Raw genomic sequence first — 22,957 nt, forward strand, 5'->3', positions numbered from 1 at the left:
GTCTCTATTAAAATGCACTATTACAAAATTGTTTTTTGCATCAAAATACCAGCTATTTGGTATTAAATGGGTGATGCTTTTTTTTAAACTTTCATTTCAAATGAATGCTTTCAAAGAGAATATTTCAAATAACTTTCTCAGCTACTGTTCACTTATCTTGTTATTTATGTGTATTGTTTAGTGCCCTGTCAATTGGTTTAGTCTTATTTTACACTTTTATGTCAAGATATCTTGTTCAGCATTTCCCTTAGGAAATCTAAAAAATTGGATAACTATATTAGTCTTAATTGCAAAACAACACTAACCTTATACCAGTAACACGTTAAAAAAATGGATTTAGAGTTTGATAATATTATCTGGAAGGACCGTTATCCGTGTTTTTTGGTCATTTTCGTAATTATATTTTATTGTTTATTTTTCAAATATAAAAAGAGCTTTTCAGAATAGGGTAGGTGACCTAAGATTATTATTGCCCCAAGGCTTACTAAATTAGCTGCAAACCAGGTTTGTTTTCCTCAATGAGATGATTTTGAATATTTGAATTATTTTGTATTACTTTCTTTTCTAAGTTCAATTGCTAGTTTCAAGATTTTGTCATAAAACAAATTTCATCGTAGATAATTTTGTTACTTTGCTTTACTTTATAATACAATTGTTTTAATAATAGTATCAGTTTTTCCAATTTCCTCCTTTCTTTAGTATGATTTATAAAGAAGGTAGATGCATCATTGTATACTCTTTTCTGTTTATTTGGTCTTAAAATGTGAAAGTAAAAAATATGCCGGGGGCATTGAGTGATATTTTTTCATGAAAAGGGGTCTTTGCCAAAATCTTTGAAAATGCTTAGAGTGGAGAGATTGGGATGAAACTTTGCAGGAAGAATAAAGCTTTTAGCTAAGATAAGAGACCAAGGCTTACAGCCTACTGTAGTAGCACTACACTGTACAAAACAGTTATCAAAGAGTTCTACAACCCCTGATTTTCTTGGGAGATTTTGGAGTTTCTAAACAATATTAAAGTTACCTTGCGATTCCATTACATTTTCAAGTGAAAAAGTCAATGAAAATGAGCTAGTTTATAATGTAGATCTGCTCTGCAGAAGAGAGCAAGAGTGAGTAGGAAGAGCCGTATTGGTACCAGTAGGCCTCTAGACCTTAAACTCAAGTATTGCACTTCCCACTAACCAAACAGAAGGGAGGAGAAGATGACAAAGATGGATATACCCTCATACAAATTCTGGAATTGGAACCTTGTGAAAAAAAACATTTTTGGAGGCCTGTTCTCCAACAGGAAGATGAGGTCATAACAGACAAGTGAAGTCCTTCAATCAAAGTATGACAAGAAGAAGAAGTACAAGTTATAGATGCATGATTGACATAGCCAGACCAGATCCATTCTCTTTGGGGGGGGGCTAATCCGGTAATTCGGAAAAATTAGAAAAATGAAGTATTTTCAACTTACGAATGGGTGATTGGATCCTAATAAAATTTTATATTTAGAAGGACCTCTTGTCTCTGAGCTTTTATGTTAAATCTGGACTGGATCTGGTGACTTTGGGAGAGTTGGAGGAAGAAACCATGAAATCTTGGAAAACACTTGGAGTGAAGAAATTGTAATGATACTTGGTGGGAACAATAAGCACAAGTCCTAGATACTTGATTGACATAACAAGACCAAATTGGCTCTCTTTGGGGGAGTTGGAGGGGTTGTTAATTTGGAAAAAATTGAAAAATGAGGTATTTTAACTTACAAACGGGTGATTAGATCTTGATCAAATTAGATATTTTGGAGGACCTCATGTCTCAGAGCTCATATTTTAAATTCCGACTGGATCCAATGACATTGGGAGGAGTTGGAGGTAGAACTGGAAATCTTGGAACACGTTCAGAATGCTTGGAAAATGCTCTTTGTTTGATAGGCGTAGAAACTATTCCGCATATAGAAACAAGATACGAGTATGCCTGATATTGAAAATGCCTAATACCAAGTAAATAATTGAAAAAAAAAATTATTGACCATTTTTAAGGGGAAGTGGTGAAATCATTATGGCTTGTGTCATATCCCAACCATAAAAAATTATTTCTGAAGTACCTTGTATGCAATGGATCTCTTTAGGCCTAAATATATGCTATTGAAGCTGCATGTTTTTGCCTTGTGTCGACATTGTTTTGTTGTCCTGAAAGGAGTTCGAGTTTAAATTTTTTTTATAGTTCTGAATTCATCTGTGTGCTACTACCCTTCAATTTCATTAGTTTTTTTTAGGGAAAAGTCTTGACCTAGAAGTTTCAATTAGATGCACTTTAAATCCTTTTTTTAATTTTTAATTCATGTAATAAATTACTGTTTACCTTTGAGTAGCTTTCCCATTAAATTTAGGTTACTTTCCCACTATTTTCTTATAAATTATCAAATAAATTAAGTTTATACCTTCTTTGATCATATAATTATCTTCTTATAAACAGATATATGAAATATTGCACTGGTATTCGATTTGGTTTACACACCTTGTTTTAACTTCTATGCTTAAGTATACTTATGATGTTTTTACAAATTGGCTTGGTTGAGCTGGAATGGCCAGATACCCTGTCAACTATAAACCCCGAACAAGTGATATTTAAAGACTAGCTGTCAACTCTACTTAAAAAAAACTCAAGGCTGTGATTTTGTTATCAAACTGTTCATGGTAACAAACTGTAGTAAGAAGCGACCTGGCTCAATAGTAAACGAAACTCTAAAAAACGGAATTTCAATGCTAAAAGATATATCAAGAGAATTGGATTTTTATGCTGATTGTAAATGTATAAGTTTCATCAAATTTAGTCTTTGTCATCAAAAGTTACGAGCCTCAGAAAATTTGCCTTATTTTGGAAAATAGGGGGGAACCCCCTAAAAGTCATAGGATCTTAACGAAAATCAAACCATCGCATTCAGCGTATCAGAGAACCCCGTAGTAAAAATTTCCAGGTCCAATCTACAAAAATGTGGGATTTAGTATTCTTTGCCAGAAGACAAATCACAGGTGTATGTTTATTTGTTTGTTTTTGTCACCATGGGTCGTTGTATGAACCAAGTAGTCCTAGAGTGTTGAAAGAGGGCTCATTCTAACGGAAATGAAAAGTTCTAGTGCCCTTTTTAAGTGACCAAAAAATTGGAGGGTACCTAGGCCCCCTCCCACGCTCACTTTTTTCCCAAATTCAACGGATCAAAATTTTGAGAAAGCCATTTTGTTCTGCATAGTCGAAAACCATAAAAAAACTATGTCTTTTGGGATGACTTACCCCCTCCCCCACAGTCCCTGTGGGAGGGGCTGCAAGTTACAAACTTTGACCAATGTTTACATACAGTAATGGTTATTGGGAAGTATACCGACGTTTTCAGGGAGATTTTTTTGGTTTGGGTGTGGGGTTCAGGGGACGGGGCTATATGGGAGGATCTTTTCTTGGAGGAATATTTCATAGGGAAGAGAAATTCAATGAAAAGGGCGCAGGATTTTCTAGCATTACTATTAAAAAAAAACAATGAAAATATAAACATGGAAAAGTTTTTTCAAGTGAAAGTAATGAGAAGCATTAAAACGAACAGAGATTATTACGCATATGAGGGGTTCTAAAAATACTTTAGCATAAAGAGCGAGGTATTTAGGAGGACATAAATACTTCGGTCTTTATGCTAAATTATTTTTAGTAATTTCAACTATTTATTCTACGGCCTTTCTGATTCAGGGGTCATTCTTAAAGAATTGGGACAAAACTTAAGATTTAGTGTGAAGAGCGAGGTATTAACGAGGGGACAAACTCCCTCATATGTATAATCAAAAATATAAGAATATAAAAGTTTGTTACGTAAGTTAATTCTTAAGCTACGTATATTTTTATGGCACTTGGTATTAACCAAGTGACATATAGCAATCGCAAATTCTGCCCGTCTGTCTGTCGGTCCCGGTTTTGCTACTTTAGGCACTTCCCGGTAAGCTAGGACGATGAAATTTGGCAAGCGTTTCAGGGACCGGACCAGATTAAATTAGAAATAGTCGTTTTCCCGATTTGACCATCTGAGGGGGAGTGGGGGCCGGTTAATTCGGTAAAAATAGAAAAAATGAAGTATTTTTAACTTATGAGTGGGTGAGGGGATTTTAATGAAATTTGATGTTTGGAATGATATTGTGTCTCAGAGCTCTTATTTTAAATCCCGACCGGATCTGATGACATTGGGGGGAGTTGGAGGGGGGAAACCTAAAATCTTGGAAAACACTTAGAGTGGAGGGATCAGGATGAAACTTGGTGGGAAAAATAAGCACAAGTCCCAGATACATGATTGACACAATCGGAACGGATCTGCTCTCTGGGGTAGTTGGGGGGGGGGGTTAATTCTGAAAAATTAGAAAAAGTGAGGTATTTTTTACTTACGAACGGGTGATCGGATCTCAATGAAATTTGATATTTAGAAGGATATTGTGTCTTAGAGCTCTCATTATAAATCCTGACCGGTTCTGGTGACATTGGGGGGGGGGAGTTGGGAGGGAGAAAACTAAAACTTGGAAAACACTTAGAGTCGAGGGATCGGGATGAAACTTGGTGGGAAAAATAAGCACAAGTCCTAGATACATGATTGACATAAAGGGAACGGATCTGCTCTCTTTGTGGTAGTTGGGGGGCGGAAAATTTCTGAAAAACTAGAAAAAATGAGGTATTTTTGACTTACGAACGGGTGATCAGATCTCAATGAAATTTGATATTTAGAAGCATATCGTGTCTCAAAGCTCATATTTTAAATCCTGACCGGATCTGGTGACATTGGGGAAAGTTTGGGGTGGGGGAACCTAAAATAATGGAAAACGCTTAGATTAGAGGGATCGGATGAAACTTGGTGGGAAAAATAAGCAGAAGTCTTACATACGTGATTTAAATAATTGGAACGGATCTGCTCTATTGGGGGGGGGGGGGGCTAATTCTGAAAATAAGAAAAAATGACGTATTTTTTTAACTTACGAAGGAGTGATCGGATCTTCATGAAACTTCATATTTAGAAGGACCTCGTAACTCAGATCTCTTATTTTAAATCTCAACCGGATCAAGCGTAATTGAGGGGGAGGGCAGTTGGGGGGACCGGAAATTTTATAAAATACTTAAAGCGGTGAGATCAGGATGAGACTGGATGGGAAGAATAGAAACCTGTCTAAGATACGTGATTGACATAACCGGGCCGGATCTGCTCTCTTTTGTGGAATGGGGGGGGGGTAATTTTGAAAATTGAGGTATTTATAACTTACGAAAGAGTGACCAGATCTTAATGAAATTTGATATTTAGAAGAATCTTGTGCTTTTAAGTTCAAATTTTAAATTCCAACCAGATCCTGTGACATTGGGGGGAGTTGGAGGGGGAAACCGGAATTCTTGGAAAACGTGAAAATTGGGGTATTTTTATCTTACGAATAGATGATCGGATCTTAATTAAATTTGATTTTTAGAAGGAATTCATGTCTCAGAGATCTTATTTCAAATCCTGACCAGATCTTTTGACATTGGGGGGAGTTGGAGGGGGAAATCTTGGAAAAACACTTGGAGTGGAGGAATCTGGATAAAGCTTGGTGGATAGAATAAACAAATGTCCTTGATACATGATTGACAGAATTGTACTTGGTTCGCTCTCTTTGGGGGAGTTGGGGGGATGGGTTCAGTGATTTGGCGATTTTGGTGCCTCTGGACGTGCTAGGACGATGAATTGGTAGGCGTGTCAGGGAGCTGCACAATCTGACTTGATAAAGTCGTTTTCCCAGATTCGACCATCTGGGGGGCTAAAGGGAGAGGAAAAATTAGAAAAAATTAGGTATTTATAACTTACGAGTTTGTGATCGGATCTTAATGAATTTTGATATTAGAAGGACATAGTGACTCAGAGCTCTTATTTTAAATCTTGACCGGCATTAAGCCTCTTATTTTCCTTTTAAAATCAATCTATTGATTCATAGAATTTTGTTAGAGCTCATACCATATGATCTCTTGGCTCTTAGCTCTTCTCGCCTCGTCACAAATGCCATTTGAGCTCTTAGCTCTTGTTTACTAATAAAAATGTTCGTTAAAAATTAAAAGTTCTAGTTGCCTTTTTAAGTAACCGAGAAATTGAACCTGTGCATTGTTATTTTGAAGTTGTGTTTCTTTATGCTAGATACTGGAATGTCGACCTTAATCCGGAATTTTTGATTCTTCACTGTCGACAGGTCAAAATATCATCATATTATTTCAAAGAGGAACGACAATTGAAATTTGAGCCAGTTGAGGAATCATGGGTATACGAAAAAGGACGGGAAAGGAGACTTGACGAATATGACACGGAAAATTTATTATCTGGTAGGTTTTTATTTTCTTATTGTGTTTCTAATATTCTAAACCTTTTTGGTACCTCTTAAACTTAAAATTAGTAATTTTTTCTTTAACTAGGGCTTTTGACTTCACAGTCTCAGCATGGTGGAACTTTAAGACTAATAATGATCAAAGTGAAGGAGAGACGTCTTATAACAATCAGGACTTTGAAATTACCTCATATATATATATATGTATATATATATATATATATTCCATATATATATATATATATATATATATATATATATATATATATATATATATATATATATATATATATATATATATATATATATATATATATATATATATATATATATATATATGTATATATATACTAGCTGTTGGGGTGGCGCTTCGCGCCACCCCAACACCTAGTTGGTGGGGCGCTTCGCACCCCCCCCCCCCCCCCCCAAGCCCCCCCCCGCGCGCGTAAGTCGTTACGCGCCATATTAGTTATGCGCCATTGTAGTTGTGCCCCTGTGTCCCACCTGTGAATATAGATAGATTTATATATGTGTTTCAAACTACGTAAAAATTGCGAATAAACAACATTCTTGGCTCGTTTTTATATAGATAGATAGATAGATACAATACAAATTAACTGCGTAAAACTTGCGAATATACAACATTCTTCGCTGTCCAATTGTCGCTGCATATAAATACATTGTCAGGTTTACCGACCCTCGAACATGCAACGTACAATTGTCCATGGGAAAAACAATCAGTATTAAGATCTATACCACATTTTTCTAATGATTGACCTTGAGCTTTGTTAATGGTGATTGCAAATACTAATCGAATTGGGAATTGCAATCTTTTAAATTGAAAAAGCAGATCCGTTGGAATCATGGGAATGCGAGGAATAAGAACAGCCTCACCCTCATAAGGCCCTGTCAAGATTGTGGCCTCTATTAGGTTTTCCATTGTTTTTTTTTTACGGCAAGTCGCGTGCCATTGCAAAGCTTTGGTGGGTTGATATTTCTTAAAAGTATTATTGGTACGCCTATTTTTAGTTGTAGCACGTGTGGTGGAAACCCTGAAGGATCTATGGAATTTAAAAATTCAGATGGATAATTAACCGCTTCATTTGGTTCCAAAACTGTGTCGACTGACTTGTAAAGGACTGCCTGGTCTCGAATCTTGGTCAAAACAATATTGTTGATTTCGTGGACGTCTATATTTTTGGGTGCGAGAATCGCTCTTTCACTTAGCCATTTATTATTTTTATAATTTTTTAGAATATTCGGAAATACTTTTTCAATCAATTCATTTTTGGACGCCACTAAATTACAGAAATCAGCAGGTAGTTGTAAACGTCCTGAAATTGAGTCTACTGTTTGACCAGAGTCATCGTTTTGCAATCGGACACGCATATTTGTAGTTAATTTTAATATTTTTACGTGTGCCCATAAATTAGAATTTTTTAGGCAAGCATTCATTTCGTCTGTAGGAGTTAAACTACGTAAAAATTGCGAATATACAACATTCTTGGCTTTCCCATTGTCTCTGCATATACAAAGCCGTATGTACTAATAATGACATCATATGCAAACGCTCTTTTTACAAACAAACAAACATGCATGCACACAACTCGTTTTTATATAGATAGATAGATAGATAGATACAATACAAATTAACTGCGTAAAACTTGCGAATATACAACATTCTTCGCTGTCCAATTGTCGCTGCATATAAATAGATTGTCAGGTTTACCGACCCTCGAACATGCAACGTACAATTGTCCATGGGAAAAACAATCAGTATTAAGATCTATACCACATTTTTCTAATGATTGACCTTGAGCTTTGTTAATGGTGATTGCAAATGCTAATCGAATTGGGAATTTCAATCTTTTAAATTGAAAAGGCAGATCCGTTGGAATCATGGGAATGCGAGGAATAAGAACAGCCTCATCCTCAAAAGGCCCTGTCAAGATTGTGGCCTCTATTAGGTTTTCCATTGTTTTTTTTTTACGGCAAGTCGAGTGCCATTGCAAAGCTTTGGTGGGTTTATATTTCTTAAAAGTATTATTGGTACGCCTATTTTTAGTTGTAGCACGTGTGGTGGAAACCCTGAAAGATCTATGGAATTTAAAAATTCAGATGGATAATTAACCGCTTCATTTGGTTCCAAAACTGTGTCGACTGACTTGTAAAGGACTGCCTGGTCTCGAATCTTGGTCAAAACAATATTGTTGATTTCGTGGACGTCTATATTTTTGGGTGCGAGAATCGCTCTTTCACTTAGCCATTTATTATTTTTATAATTTTTTAGAATATTCGGAAATACTTTTTCAATCAATTCATTTTTGGACGTCACTAAATTACAGAAATCAGCAGGTAGTTGTATACGTCCTGAAATTGAGTCTACTGGGAGCTTTCCGTTTCCAATTGTCAGCAATTGATCTGAAAATGTTTGACCAGAGTCATCGTTTTGCAATCGGACACGCATATTTGTAGTTAATTTTAATATTTTTACGTGTGCCCATAAATTAGAATTTTTCAGGCAAGCATTCATTCGTCTTCAATGGCTCTGGTGGTGCAGCCAATAGAGGAAGTTTAACTTTTCCTGAGGCGCAACACATTCCCATTGTTTCACCATTGAATTTCAAGGCCTTGCAATAGGGACAAATTTTAGACATTGTCCCGATTTGAACACATCTACTCAAGCTATAATCATCGACTGGGTTGTACCTGAATGCCAGGCGATAACTTTCAGGTTGCTCTGATTCCTCGGCACGCTTTCTTTTCTTACTTTCTCTATCAGCAGCAAGCCTGATTTCTTGCTGTTCTTGTGATTCCTCGGCACGCTTTCTTTTCTTACTTTCTCTATCAGCAGCAAGCCTGATTTCTTGCTGTTCTTGTAATTCCTCGGCACGCCTTCTTTTTTCACTTTCTCTTTTAGCAGCAAGTCTGCATCCGCGTTGCTCTGGTAGTTCCTCGGCACGCTTTCTGTTCTTTTTTTCTCTATCAGCCTCAAGCCTGTTTCCTTGCTGTTCTTTTGATTCCTCGGCACGCTTTCTGTTCTTTCTTTCTCTATCAGCCTCAAGCCTGTTTCCTTGCTGTTCTTTTGATTCCTCGGCACGCTTTCTGTTCTTTTTTTCTCTATCAGCCTCAAGCCTGTTTCCTTGCTGTTCTTTTGATTCCTCGGCACGCTTTCTTTTCTGACTTTCTCTATCAGCAGCAAGTTTTTTGGCATAGACTCTTTGAGCATCTTCATCGGCTTTTGCCATGGTAAGTTCATCAGTCATTGTAAACTTAAACATTAATAGATTTCTACGTGAACATATGTCTTAAATATCTTGAATGACGTCACCGTCAAAGCAAAAATGACGACAACTAATTTCATGACGTCAGTCAACACAGAAACATGACGTCACCTGATCCACAGACAGACAGACAGACAACTTATTTTTATATATATAGAAGATATATATATATATATATATATATATATATATATATATATATATATATATATATATATATATATATATATATATATATATATATATATTATATATATATATATATATATATATATATATATATATATATATATATATATATATATATATATATATATATATATAATTCCATTGAAGAGGTCTCCAAGATACCTGGGATTCTTGATGCATCCCCAAAAAAACTATTCCTTAAATTCTTCAAACTTTTGAAATTACCCATAAAATGCTCCAGGTTATCTTCATACTCTCCACAAAGGGGGCAGGCACACTTAACACCCGGGCAATCAATATCGTAAAATTCCGTGTCGTCTACGCAATGGCACACAATTTGCTTGCACCTGCAGTCAACATTTCAACGCTCTCCGCGATAGGTTTAGTCTCCAGTAAAACTCCTATCCATACACTACTTTAATCTGCTTATAAAACCTTAGAGGAACTGATTTTCAAACATCAATAAGCCAAACCTGAACTACCTGGTCCCTAATCCATGAATCTTGCAATTTAAGGAAATCATCAGGTTTGCATTTGGGAACCTGGCCTTCATTCCACCCCCATGAGAACCAGCTTTATCCAGCAGGACTTTAACCAGTTTTGGCCATGTTGCCTTTCTAGGATTTTTCAACATCTCGTTATAAGCCGCCTTCACTAGACGGCTATCTGGCAAATGTAATACCTGTTACAAAAATTTATCATCTGTATAATCCTCTTATAACGCAAATTCGGTAAACCCAGGTCACATCAAAGAACCAAACTACTAAAAATATTATTCAGGTCAAAGACAACAGTAGAGTGGCCCCCCACAAGTCAAAGCCATAATGGGCAACAATTAGAACCTTAGTTATGAAGAGGTGCTTGTGCATCTTCATATTCTTAATGCCCGTTGTGTTTTTGCTGGAGTGGATTACATGCGGCTGCTTTTCCCCGAGAAATCACCAACTTCATGTGCTCGGTCCAATTCCTATTTGGTGCAAGCACATATCCCAAATATTTATATCTGGGGCTCTCTTTATTGACTCACCTTTATAAGTAAACGAAAAATCCTGTTGTCCGTTGGGTTTACTGCCATAAAAGATGACAATCTCGGTCTTGGGTACATTTAGGATCAATTTCTTTGTTTCTTAGTAAACGTCAGCTAAAACCAGGAGAGTTTGAAGATCCTCGGTGGACTTAGCCACCAAAGCCGTGTCGTCATCGAACAGTAAGGAAGAAAATTGAGTATTCGCAAGTGAGACAGCCGGGGCCCATTAATGTCCAAGGTACTCTACCAAATCATTAATGTATAAAGTGAAGAGCTTCGGTGACAGTTTGCCTCCTTGACGGACTCCTTCAAAGGTTCTGAAAAGCCTAGGTATTCCTTGTTTAGAAATGATAGCTAAGGATAAAATAATCCAATATATGCTAATTAATAATTTGACAAATGGCCTAGGTAGCCGCATCTTAACTAGGTATAAAAACAAAATGGGCCTATAAATGCTATCAAATGGTTTCTCAATGTCGAGAAAAGTGACATTGAGCTTACCCTTTCCCCTACAATATTTCCCCATAAGATCTTGGAGTAAGAAAACTCGGTCAATTGTTAAGCACCCCTTGCGACATCCCCCTTGCATTTCACTGATAATCTTTCCCTATAATCCTTTTTGAGAATTAAAATTGAGAATTTGTCTTCTCTTTCTATGGCTCTTTTCAATGGTATATTTTCTGCTTGTATAGTTCTATTAGGGGGGTCTTGCGATTTGCCATCATGAAGACCTATAACTACCCCTATCTCTACCATTAAGATCTAGGATGCCGTTGGATCCTTGGTAGTGGTTCCCATCTACCTTGATTCTTTGACTTTCTTTTTCTTTTGAGTAACATTTTCAGTAATGTCAGATTAATATAGCTAAAAGTGTGGGCACTTTAAAAGTGTTGCACCATTTCATAGAAACTTATTGGAGAATTTTATGAATTAAAAAATCTCTTCCTTATTTCTTAAGCAATGATTTGGAGCTGGGTTGTTCATGTTTGAAGTGAATACAAAAATTCAATTAATCAGCTGTTTCAAATATAAGCGTAAATTATAGAATGGAATTTAGACTGTCGAAAGATTTTATTTGTCTGGAAGTGAAGATGAAACATGTTTCCCTATATTTTTAATTTGTGACCGAATAACAGGGGCATAATTTGTTATGTGGCAGGGGGGGGGGGCAACTGACTCTCCCGAACGTTGGTTTGCCCCCCATCCTCGCAGCTGAAATTTGGTTTCTTCGAAAATCTTGTCAAAACTAAGATAGGCCTGCATAATTCAAGCATCAACAGAAAGAGACAAGTTTTTTTAGCACATATTTACCTATATAGAACTATAAAGTGCTTTTAAAGTATTAAATAGTACCTTTATGGTACCAAATGGCTTGGTTTTTAGTTTTTTACTGTCATTTTCACTTGGTTTGGTAAAATTAGCTCCAATTTGCCCCCCCCCCCCCCAGGATTCTGACGAAATATCGCCACTACCGACTGAGCACTATCCCAACAGTCTATGATCATCCATTCTGTATGATAAAACTAAAGACAAATGATACTGAATCGATATTGCTGCATCAACGAAGTTGCATCGACTATGCTAGTTGACCTGCATTTGGTTTGTTTTGTAAGCTTTTTTTTGTCTTCTAAAAAGGGAAAGGAGAAAGAGTAATATTAGAAACTTGGCCCACAATATAAAGATTAATTTTGCATTGTCACGCTGACTACTTGAAGACTTGGTAGACGTAAATTGTATCGGTTTTTCTATAAAATATTCAAAAACTCATCAGTGAGATACACCGTATTAAAAATTTTGAGCGAGTGACAACTTCTTTGTTGTGGTATACAGTGAGAAAAAAAACAGGTAACGACTCTGCAAAAACCTAGCTGAGACTCTAAGGTGTGAAAGTCCCACGACCCCTCCGTCACCCAGCCCACCTTCATTTCACCTCTCATTCTTTCATTTGAACTTATTGCACCTTTTTGACACACTGAAAAAAAAGGTGAGGACTGGAACAACTAGCCGAGACTTTATTCACTGCAAAGAAAAGTTCAAGGTGTAAAAGTAGACCAACAGACCCTTCATTGTACAGCCCCCCCCCCTTCATCAACCCGTTTATTCATCGATGTGGGCTTATTCCACCTTTTTTATGTAGAATCACGGAAGGATTTTCGATTTATTTGACTTAAGAGCCAAAGTGAGCTTGTGCCCCTCTTGTTTCGTCCGTCATAGAGCTGATCTTTTAGCAGAAATTGAGGCATGTTGCACGTTATTTTGAGGTGGAAACATGTAAGGATTTTCAGTTTGTATGACTAGAGAACCAAAGTCAGCACTTGGCTTCTATAATGCCCCTTTCCTCACACCTTTCTGGTAACTTTTTAGTAAAAAGGCTGGAATTCTGTACTAGGGTGGAGCTTATTTTAAAAATTTTTGAAATATTATTTTCTTACCCCCCTAAGTTGTTCCATATCACCTGAAAACATTATAGAAAAAGTTTGAGCCATTTATAATAATGTTTAGGGGTAGCTCAAGTACCTCAAAGATTAAGAAAAAAAAGTAAAAAAGAAGGAAAAAGTAAAAAAGAAGGATTTCGAGCAACTTGTATTTTGCTTAAAAACACATAAACAAAATTGTTTAGTTCCTATTTATGGTTGACCGGATAGAGTCTGTTTCCTGCTATCGGGATAAGCTCTGCGGTGTTCATTGACAACTTGCAGCAGAACCTGACATAATTTAGCCGGCAATGCAAAATTTCCATCCTTCAGAGATGAACGTGTTCAGACATGTTTGCTTTTGACTGGTTGCGCTTACTAGACTCTCGGACACCAAGACTCAGTCTGGTGTAGTTTTTTGCTCGAGGCGATATTGTATCAGTTCTGTTTTGTTATCAGTGTTGTTTTTTTTACAATAATAAGCTAATTGTGTATTAACTTGTCTCAAGACAAGTTAATTGGGATCTGTTATCGTAGCCCCAACAACACTGACACATCCGACGAAGCTCTGTTCTCGCAAATAGCAGCATTCGCTAAGAACACCAACCAAAAGCTTGCTATTATAGGAGATTTCAATCTCCCTAAGATAGACTGGAATAGGCGATACACCACGGAATCTACCGCAAGCTTGACGAGTAAATTCCTGGACGTTATTAACGAACACTTTCTAGAGCAGCTAATATCTGAGCCAACAAGGATGCGGGGATCTGACACACCAAGTATCCTCGACTTGTTACTAGTAAGCGATGGAGACCTGGTATCAGATATTAAGCAGTTGTCACCAATCGGTAAATCGGATCACTCGGTAATTGTGTTTAGCTTGGAAACGGAGGTTTTGAGGACACGTGTGGCACTGAAACGTAACTACTACAAGGGAGATTACGTTGCTATGAGAAGAGAGCTTTCGGATGTCAACTGGACTGAAGAATTCAGTGGGTTGGAGTCGTTAGACACCATTTACACAAGGTTCACTAAGATTGTAGCCTCAATGGAAGAACAATTTATTCCTATGCACAATAAATACACCCGTGTTGCATTACCTAAAGCCAATATTGAACTGATTAAAGCAAAACAAAAAGCATGGAGAGACTACAAAAGTAATCGACTAAGTAACGACCAAGAGAAAACATTCAAGAGGCTCCGCAACAGGGTTCGAAAAGCAACAAGAAGAGAAGGAAAGCTTAGAGAACGTAAATTAGCTTTATCCTTGAAAGAAAACCCAAAAATTTTCTGGAAATACGTGAACAGCAAAAGGAAAAACAAAGGTGGAGTCTCATCTCTTTACGATCCCGTGAAACAAAAGCTGGTACACGACCCCATGGACAAGGCAAATTTTCTCAACAGCCAGTTCTCTTCTGTTTTTACTCAGGAACCTGAGAACGAAGACCACTTTAGCCGCGAGGAACCAATTCAGGGTATAAGCGAATTGATAAGACCGATAGAGATCAAACATAGCGATGTTCTAAAAAAACTCAGAGAACTTAACCCAAGCAAGTCCACAGGCCCAGACAATCTACATCCAAAACTGCTCAAAGAACTTGCAACGGTAATAACAGAGCCACTAGTCTACATTTACAGAAAGTCTCTTGAACTCGGTGAGCTTCCCACTATTTGGAAAAAAGCTATTGTCGTCCCAATATACAAAGGTGGGAAACGAGAAGACCCATCAAACTACAGACCGATAAGCCTCACTTGTATTACGTGTAAAGTACTTGAGTCTCTCATTGCAGACCACACCCTAGAACACTTAAAACGAGAAAAAATACTTACCGAAAAGCAGTTTGGTTTTCTTAAGGAACGATCTGCAGAGATCCAACTGCTTTGTGCCACAGATGATTGGAAGAAAAACATCGACAAGGGGTTCCAGATTGATCTCATATACTTGGATCTCAAGAAAGCCTTTGACAAAGTTCCCCATAAGCGTCTCGTCAAGAAGCTCAGGAAATACGGTCTCTCATCATCCGGGTCCTCATTCAGTCTTCTTCAATGGATTACGGACTTCTTAACTGGCAGAAAGCAAGTTGTGTGCGTAGAAGGTTGTCTCAGCAATGCCGAAGAAGAAGTTCTTAGCGGAGTACCCCAGGGGTCAATTCTCGGCCCCCTTCTGTTTAATCTCTACATCAACGACCTAGTTGAGGGCATCAAATCTGACATCCTTCTCTACGCGGACGACACAAAGCTCTATCGCGTCATCTCGTCATGTGAAGACATTCACCACCTGCAGGCGGATCTCCAACGAATCGATGACTGGATGAGGAAGTGGATCATGGAAATCAATACTCAGAAAAGTCATATCCTCACTCTGGGTCCACAAAACTTTTCGTCCTCATACTTTCTTGGTTCCGCTGCACTCACTCTTAGTAGAGAAGAAAGAGACCTAGGCATCTTAGTGGATTCTGAACTGAACTTCAGTAGCCACTATGAAGCTGTCGTCAAGAAGGCTTCCAAAGTTGCTGGTATGATCAGAAGAAACTTCTCGTGCGAGGACGACAAAATGCTTGCTACGCTCTATAAGTCCCTTGTCCGCCCGATTCTTGAGTATGGACATTGTTCTACAAGACCATACTACAACAAGGACATAGATGCTCTCGAAAATGTTCAGAGGAGGATAACTAAATTCTCTCCCAGGTTACGCTTCCTTCCCTACGAAGAGCGGCTTAGAAAGCTTGAAATCCCAACCCTCGCATATAGATTCCATCGTGGTGATCTTATTGAAATGTACAAGCTCTGCAATGGAGCCTATGATAACGTACCAGCCCAGAGAATCGTGCAGTTCAATAAAAATCATCTCCGAGGACATCAGTACAAAGTGAGTATGGAACGTTTTTACAAGGACATGGGCCGATGGACTTTCGGCAACCGAGTTGTTCAGCATTGGAACAACTTACCAGAAAGAGTAATCTGCTCCACAAACCTACGGACATTCAAGAAGGAAGTTGATGAATATTATTCAAGTGACATTTTCTCCTTATGCAAATTTAGAAGAAATGCAAATTAAGATTTTTGTTTTGTAGAGGCTTAACGGCCTGCCATCAAATTTGCGAATATATTTATTTATTTATTTATAAGACAGTAGATTTCTATAACGTTAATGACTACTGAGCGTTGATTGACGAATTTGAATGTAACTGAGCCTATTCTTTTGTTGGAGAAGCAATGAGTTGAACAATTTTTGCTCTTTTTTCAAAAAAAAATTCACCCTACCTAAGTTCATGATTATAAATTCTGTTTTCTGTTTATTTCAGACCCAATTGAGACTGAAAATGTTAGCAAATGCAACTAGATCTCGAACGGAGTTATATCTCATTGCTAGCTCTGTGTCTGAATTAAGAGGTAGCAAGCTGCTTTCATTGCGAATGGCTCTTGGGTTCTTCCTTCATCTCCACCTTGAACTGAATGAGACCATTAGGCACTCGTCGGCTGCTGCTGTAACCGAACTAGCAAAGTTTTGGCGGAAAGCTCGAATTCCAATGAGAGATCATCAAAACTGTCAAACCAAGCTTGAGCAGGCATTTGAAGAATGGCGTCTTCTCAAGAAGAACAACGCACGAAAGTCATCAACTCAACAGGCGAGAGAGGCGGCCTTCGTATCTAGGCTCGAGGATCTTTTTGACATCGCTCACGCCGATGCCCTGAACACGATGTCAATACAAGAAGACAAAGATTTCTTGTTAGCCCAGCGAGAAAAAGGGAGACGGGGGTCAATGGTTGGCGTAGATGAAACACTAGCTTGCAAGGAGAAAAGGGTGTCTGAGAGAGAGCAGCAAACACTTAAAAGACGACAGCAAACAGAGAACATACAACAGATAGAGGCTTCCACAGCCGAACTTACCACATCTGGTTCAGAGATCAGCGCAGCAGAAGACGTTGACAGTGAGGGGGCTGTTGGAGGAAGCAGAACTCGAAAAAGAAAGAGGGGCCGAAAAGCTGTAGTTACACCTGAACTAGCAGCAGCTCTTGATCGTACTAAAGTATCAGACCGCAAGGCTGTTTTTGTCATAGCAGAAACTGCCAAAAGCTTAGGAATGACTATTGACCAATTAGCTCTAAATAGAGATTCAGTTCGCCGACTCAGAGCAAAACATCGAATTCACAGTTCTGCAAGCATCAGAGCCAAGTTTCAGAGTGATGTTCCCCTCGTTGTCCACTGGGACGGCAAACTGATCCCCGACCTCATTGGAAAAGAGAAGGTTGATCGGCTGCCTGTTTTGGTTTCCGGAAAAGAAGTTTTACAGCTACTCACAGTAGCCAAGCTTCCATCCGGAACAGGCGAGGCTCAGGCTTCTGCTGTCTTCGGAGCTATTGAAGACTGGGGCATACCCGGCAACATCCGAGCCATGTGTTTCGATACTACAAGCTCAAACACTGGCAGGATCTCTGGTGCTTGTGTTCTGTTGGAGCAGAAGCTAGGTAAGGAACTCTTGTCACTGGCTTGTAGACATCATATTATGGAGCTCGTCATTGGTGCTGCGTTTCGAGTGTGCATGGGATCGACATCTTCTCCTGAGGTTCCACTCTTCAAACGCTTCCAGGACTATTGGAGATTCATAGATACAGATAAATATGAAACAGGAATTGCAGCTGATGATGTGGCGCGTCTAGTGGATGACATCAAACAAAGTACCATCGATTTTGCTAACAAGCACCTTGAACAGAGCCAGCCGAGGGATGATTACAAGGAATTCCTGGAACTTGTGCTCATCTTTCTTGGTGCTACTCCTGCGAGAGGAGTACGATTCATGTCACCCGGAGCGATGCACCATGCCAGATGGATGAGCATAGTGATATACAGTTTAAAGATCTGGATGTTCAAGGCTCAGTTTAGACTGACTCTCACAGAAGAAAGAGGTTTGCATGACGTGTGTGTGTTTGCAGTACGTGTGTACCTGAAAGCCTGGATCTCTGCACCTTTAGCCTCAGGTGCTCCGTACAGTGACCTACTACTGCTGAAGTCGCTGCTCGAGTACTCGTCCATCCATTTGGCAATCTCAAAGGCCACATCAAACAAGTTTTCCGATCACTTGTGGTATTTGTCACCCGAACTCGTTGGCTTTCTTCGACAGTCGCGTCAGTTCGTCGACGAAGAGACTGATGGTGAGTGCCATGCAGAGTGAAGACGACCAGGAACAGGAACATACCAAGCGTATCACCATTGATCTTGATTCAGCCAAGAATAAAAACCTGGAACATTTTGTTACAGCAAAGTCAGCAAAACTTTTTCAAATGATGGATCTTCCTGATGGATTTCTCACTGTTGATCCAGACTTGTGGGAAGATAGATACGACTACAAGCTAGCGTCAGAAACTGTGAGGTCACTCAAAGTCGTCAATGACCACGCTGAGCGAGGAGTGGCACTCATTCAAGAGTACAGCGGTTTTATAACCCAAGATGAGTCGCAGCTGCAATTTCTGCTGCAAGTTGTCAATGAACACCGCAGAGTTTATCCCGACAGCAGGAAGCAGACTCTGTCAGGTCAACCATAAATAGGAACTAAACAATTTTGTTTATATTTTTTTAAAGCAAAATACAAGTTGATCGAAATCCTTCTTTTTTTTTCTTTTTTCTTAATCTTTGAGGTACTTGAGCTACCCCTAAACATTATTATAAATGGCTCAAACTTTTTCTACAATGTTTTCATGTGATATGGAACAACTTAGGGGGGTAAAAAATAATATTTCCAAAATTTTTAAAATAAGCTCCACCCTATTCTGTACCTTATAGGACCAAAAACATGCAAGGGTTTTCTAACTGTTTTATTAGGAAGCAGAAACTAAATGTATTATGGTCTCTCCTCTGCCCTTTCCGAATTATCTTTTTTCTTTGCTTAAAGAAAGACATTTTGTACCTTGTTGAAGTGGTATCATGCAAGGGTTCTGTGGTCCATACTTTCGGAGACATAAAATCTTGTCCTTTCCAATTTCCATATTCATTCCATTGACTACGTATTGCCAGAGAAATTGACATATTGCACCTTGTTTGAATCAGAATTACAAACAGATTTTCAGTTTTCACAATTGAGAACCAAAGTGGGCTAGGGGGCTTCCAATCTATTGCCACTCCTCCCACCGCTGACTTTTTGGAAACAATCAAGCATGTTACATCTCATTTGAGACACAAACAGGGAATGATTTTTAATGTGAATGACTGGAGGAACAGTTAGGTCACGCCCCTCCAAAAATGTCCAATCCACCCTTCCGTCTGATTTGCAGTTTGCGGGTGTTTATGTTTTTAAAGCCAAAATGGTACAATGATTAGAGGCAAGATGCAGGGAAGTAGACACTCCAACACCCCCTCATTCTGCCATTTTTTCAGAAGGAAGATATTATGTCCTTCGTTTTAAGTTGAGTCACAGAAGGATTTTAAATATATATTCTTAAGTGGACAGAACAGACCTATGGCTCATCTAAGATAACACGGCCAACTTTCTGAGGGAAGGAGATAGTTATGTTACCCCTTTTTTGAACCCAAATAACATGATCATTTTCATTCGAAATGATTGGAGAGCTATAATGAGACATAGGCCTTGCCAATAACCGTGCCTGTTTTTACACAGAGACAGTCAGATCTTTTTTTTTCTATTGATTGGTTTGAAATTATGTCGTGCATGTACCTATGTTAGATTAAATTTGATTTCCCATCGTATCTTTTCTACGACCGCTAATTTGCTTTAAACTCATGGTTTGAGTAAACTTTTTCACTTCTGAGCCCCACCTACCTTTTACACTGAAGATTCGGGGTTCACTTGAAATTTGGTACAAGGGTATCTAAGTCCAAGGAGGTGGACATAGACAAAGAATTTGATATAATTGAATTTTACGGTGCGGGTATTAGCAAGCTGTAAAATTTCATTTTTGGGTGTTTTTCATCTGTTAAAAGGGTTAATTATAAATAATTATTTTTTCGGGGGATATCTACGCCTAACGGGGTGGAGTTAAACAGGCAATTCTATACTATTGAAATTTACAGCCCAGGTGCTAGCAAAATTTAAAATTTCAATGTTTGGGTGTTTTCACTGTTTGAATATTTTTAATCAATTATTAAGAGTGACTTAAAAGTAAAAATTGTAAAGCTTACTCCTCTTCTGGGACAGCAAGTTGCATTTTAAAATTAAAAGCATTGATTGGGTGTCAGAAAGTATAGAAAAAGTTTTAAAAGTAGAGCGCATTTTTAGACCCTTTTGAGGAATATTGTTATTTTTTTTTTCTTTTTCTTGAGTAAAATAATTCCTGAGACATGTCACTTTTAAAGTTTGAAGGATCGGTAACTATGGTCTTTGATCGTTGTTGATGCGATGTGTTGCTGATACAGCACTGTGTTTGACAAAGCCAATTGGAATTTCCTGTGGCACTTCACGGTGCTCTTGCAACACAAATCTAGTTTTACTTATAAACTAGTAATTTGTTGTTTTTTGTATATTTGATTCATGCAAAACTTCATTTGATAGAGCCTACCAATGTGTTGTACCACTTCACGTTACTTTCGTGATGCAAACCTAATTTTATAAACACAGTAATAATCTGTAGTTCTCTGTATATTGCCCCCGGGAGGGGCACTCACTCCTTGGGAGGTGGGGGGTTGAGTTATGGAAGTGTTGTTGAATGTATGTGATTTGTTTTTTTTGTTTATTGTTTTCTTTTTTGTAGCCATGGCCCATGTGGCTTTAAAACATTAAATATCTATTTATTTATTATGAGTGCGACATTATGTGTAATTATGTGAGTTAGTTTTATGGTATTATGGGCCCTGTTGTATTTGTTTTTGAATATTTTTATGTTGTTTTATTATTTTTATGTACTATGTGTAGTTATTGTTTTGTGTGTTATGATTTTGTGTTTATTTTTTTTACCATGGCCCAAAGAGGCTTTTCGTTCAATAATAGTGGTTTTCTGCGATTTTCCCGATTCCAATCTCCCAGATGATTCGATGACCAAGAAGGATAACCATAATTTGGTGTTGATACTGCCGAAGACTTAGAAAATAAAGAAAACCGCGGAAAACTTTTCTCTTCATCCGTTTGAGCTTGAGATTAAAAAATTATCTTCAGAAAATTATACAATCATATGTCAATCAAGAATCTTTTTCAGATGTACCTAAGAAGGTACACTTTTTAACACTCTGTAGTGTAATTATTGTCATGTTTTCTTTTAAATTTGAATTTTCCGCCATTTTTCGTTATCTGGATTCTGTTGCACGGTCTGATGAAAGAGGATCACTTCCATCGTCTTTGGAGAACTCCACCAGAAGACCATGGAAAAAGCGATTTGCGTGTCCTGGAGAATCAACATGGAGGACTGTGGAAAATCGCTGTAAAAATCTATTAGTATCTATCTATTTGACTCACTATTGATAATGTAATAGATATATAATTAATTTTGAATGTTTTAGGTATTGGAGGAGGATTTTGGGAGGAATTCTAGAATTTCAGAAATTCTGGAAAGAAAAAATTCAAATTTTTTTGATGTATGTCCAAGAATGGGATTTTTATGACGTTACAACATGGAAGGTCGTGCGGATGAGGTGGGGGATATTTGATGTTGGTTGTTTCTGCTGGTTATTAATATTGATTATTCATATCCTCAACAAAGTATTATTTATAATTAAAATACTGATGAAAACCCAACTAAAATTTATTTGATGGTTCAGTTAAGTTCCAAAATGAAGTTGACATTTTCAAGAATTTTGGTCTTTTGAGATTTTCAGAAGGAACATGAATAGAAAAGCAAGGACAAATAGATGATTGGAAAGAATATCATAAAAAAAGAATAAAATAAAACTACCATTTTTTTAAATATTCAGCGTTAAGGAAGCTGCTCGTTCTTAGACATCACGCTTTAATACATTCTTATGTTCGTCCGCTAGTATGACCATATTTTAATAAATACAGACGTACATTCTGCTATATTTTGTTATTCAGTCACATCATCTTAAGTTTATATTCTAATACATGCAGTCAGACTTTCAGACTTTAAAGCATTTTGAAGCGGTTTTCCAAATGTTTTGTCGCTTTGCCTTGTCCTTCCAACCAGTGTTGGAAAACAAAATTGCAAATGTTTCCAAACCATGCGAAATTCCTAATTATAATTTAATTTACCAATTTTTAATTATAGTTGAAACACTGATAAAAGCTTATTTGCCAACTGAGAATTTTCAGTCTGATTAACCTAAATAAATTAAGTTTAGAGATAATTGTGGTCTCAGATAATCAAAGTTGTCTTTTTATTTCCTATTTCGAATCAAACGAGCACTATGGTAATTCACCGAACTCACAAAACTAGCATCAAAAGTCGAATCTATATGGTGTCAGAGAAGACTAAATCGAGTTAAATAAATCTCCGCCCATTTTAGTCGCTGATATAAATTTTTTATCAATATATTTTACAGATGTTTTGCAAAAACTGGAAAGCAATTAAATTTGTCAGGAAATCAGTAATTCTTTTTTTTTTGCAGTTTTATAATATTTTGCCGTCAGCCTAGACATCACTAGTTATCAAAACTTCAGCTGTATTAATCTTCCTCCTGATATTCCATCCCTGTCTGTTGTTAGGAATAACTTTCCTTGAAAAGCATGGAAGTACTATTACTACTCCTACTACTGCTAATAATTCACTGCAGCAGTAAGCCACCTTAGGTCTA

General features: G+C 37.6%; 1 protein-coding gene across 2 annotated transcripts in view; it reads left to right on the plus strand.

The window, feature by feature from the left end:
- The window catches only part of LOC136036973 (zinc finger protein 271-like), a 53,078-nt gene that overhangs the window by 6,471 nt on the left and 23,650 nt on the right, over positions 1-22,957 (plus strand). The window contains exon 2 of one of the 2 annotated variants that reach the window (XM_065719367.1): positions 6,166-6,347. The gene's annotated coding sequence lies outside the window, so the exon portion shown is untranslated. The remainder of the gene's footprint in view (positions 1-6,165; positions 6,348-22,957) is intronic. The other variant, XM_065719368.1, reaches the window with a different exon arrangement.

This window comes from Artemia franciscana, chromosome 16 (genome assembly GCF_032884065.1).
Source record: "Artemia franciscana chromosome 16, ASM3288406v1, whole genome shotgun sequence".
Taxonomy (NCBI): Eukaryota; Metazoa; Arthropoda; class Branchiopoda; order Anostraca; family Artemiidae; genus Artemia; species Artemia franciscana.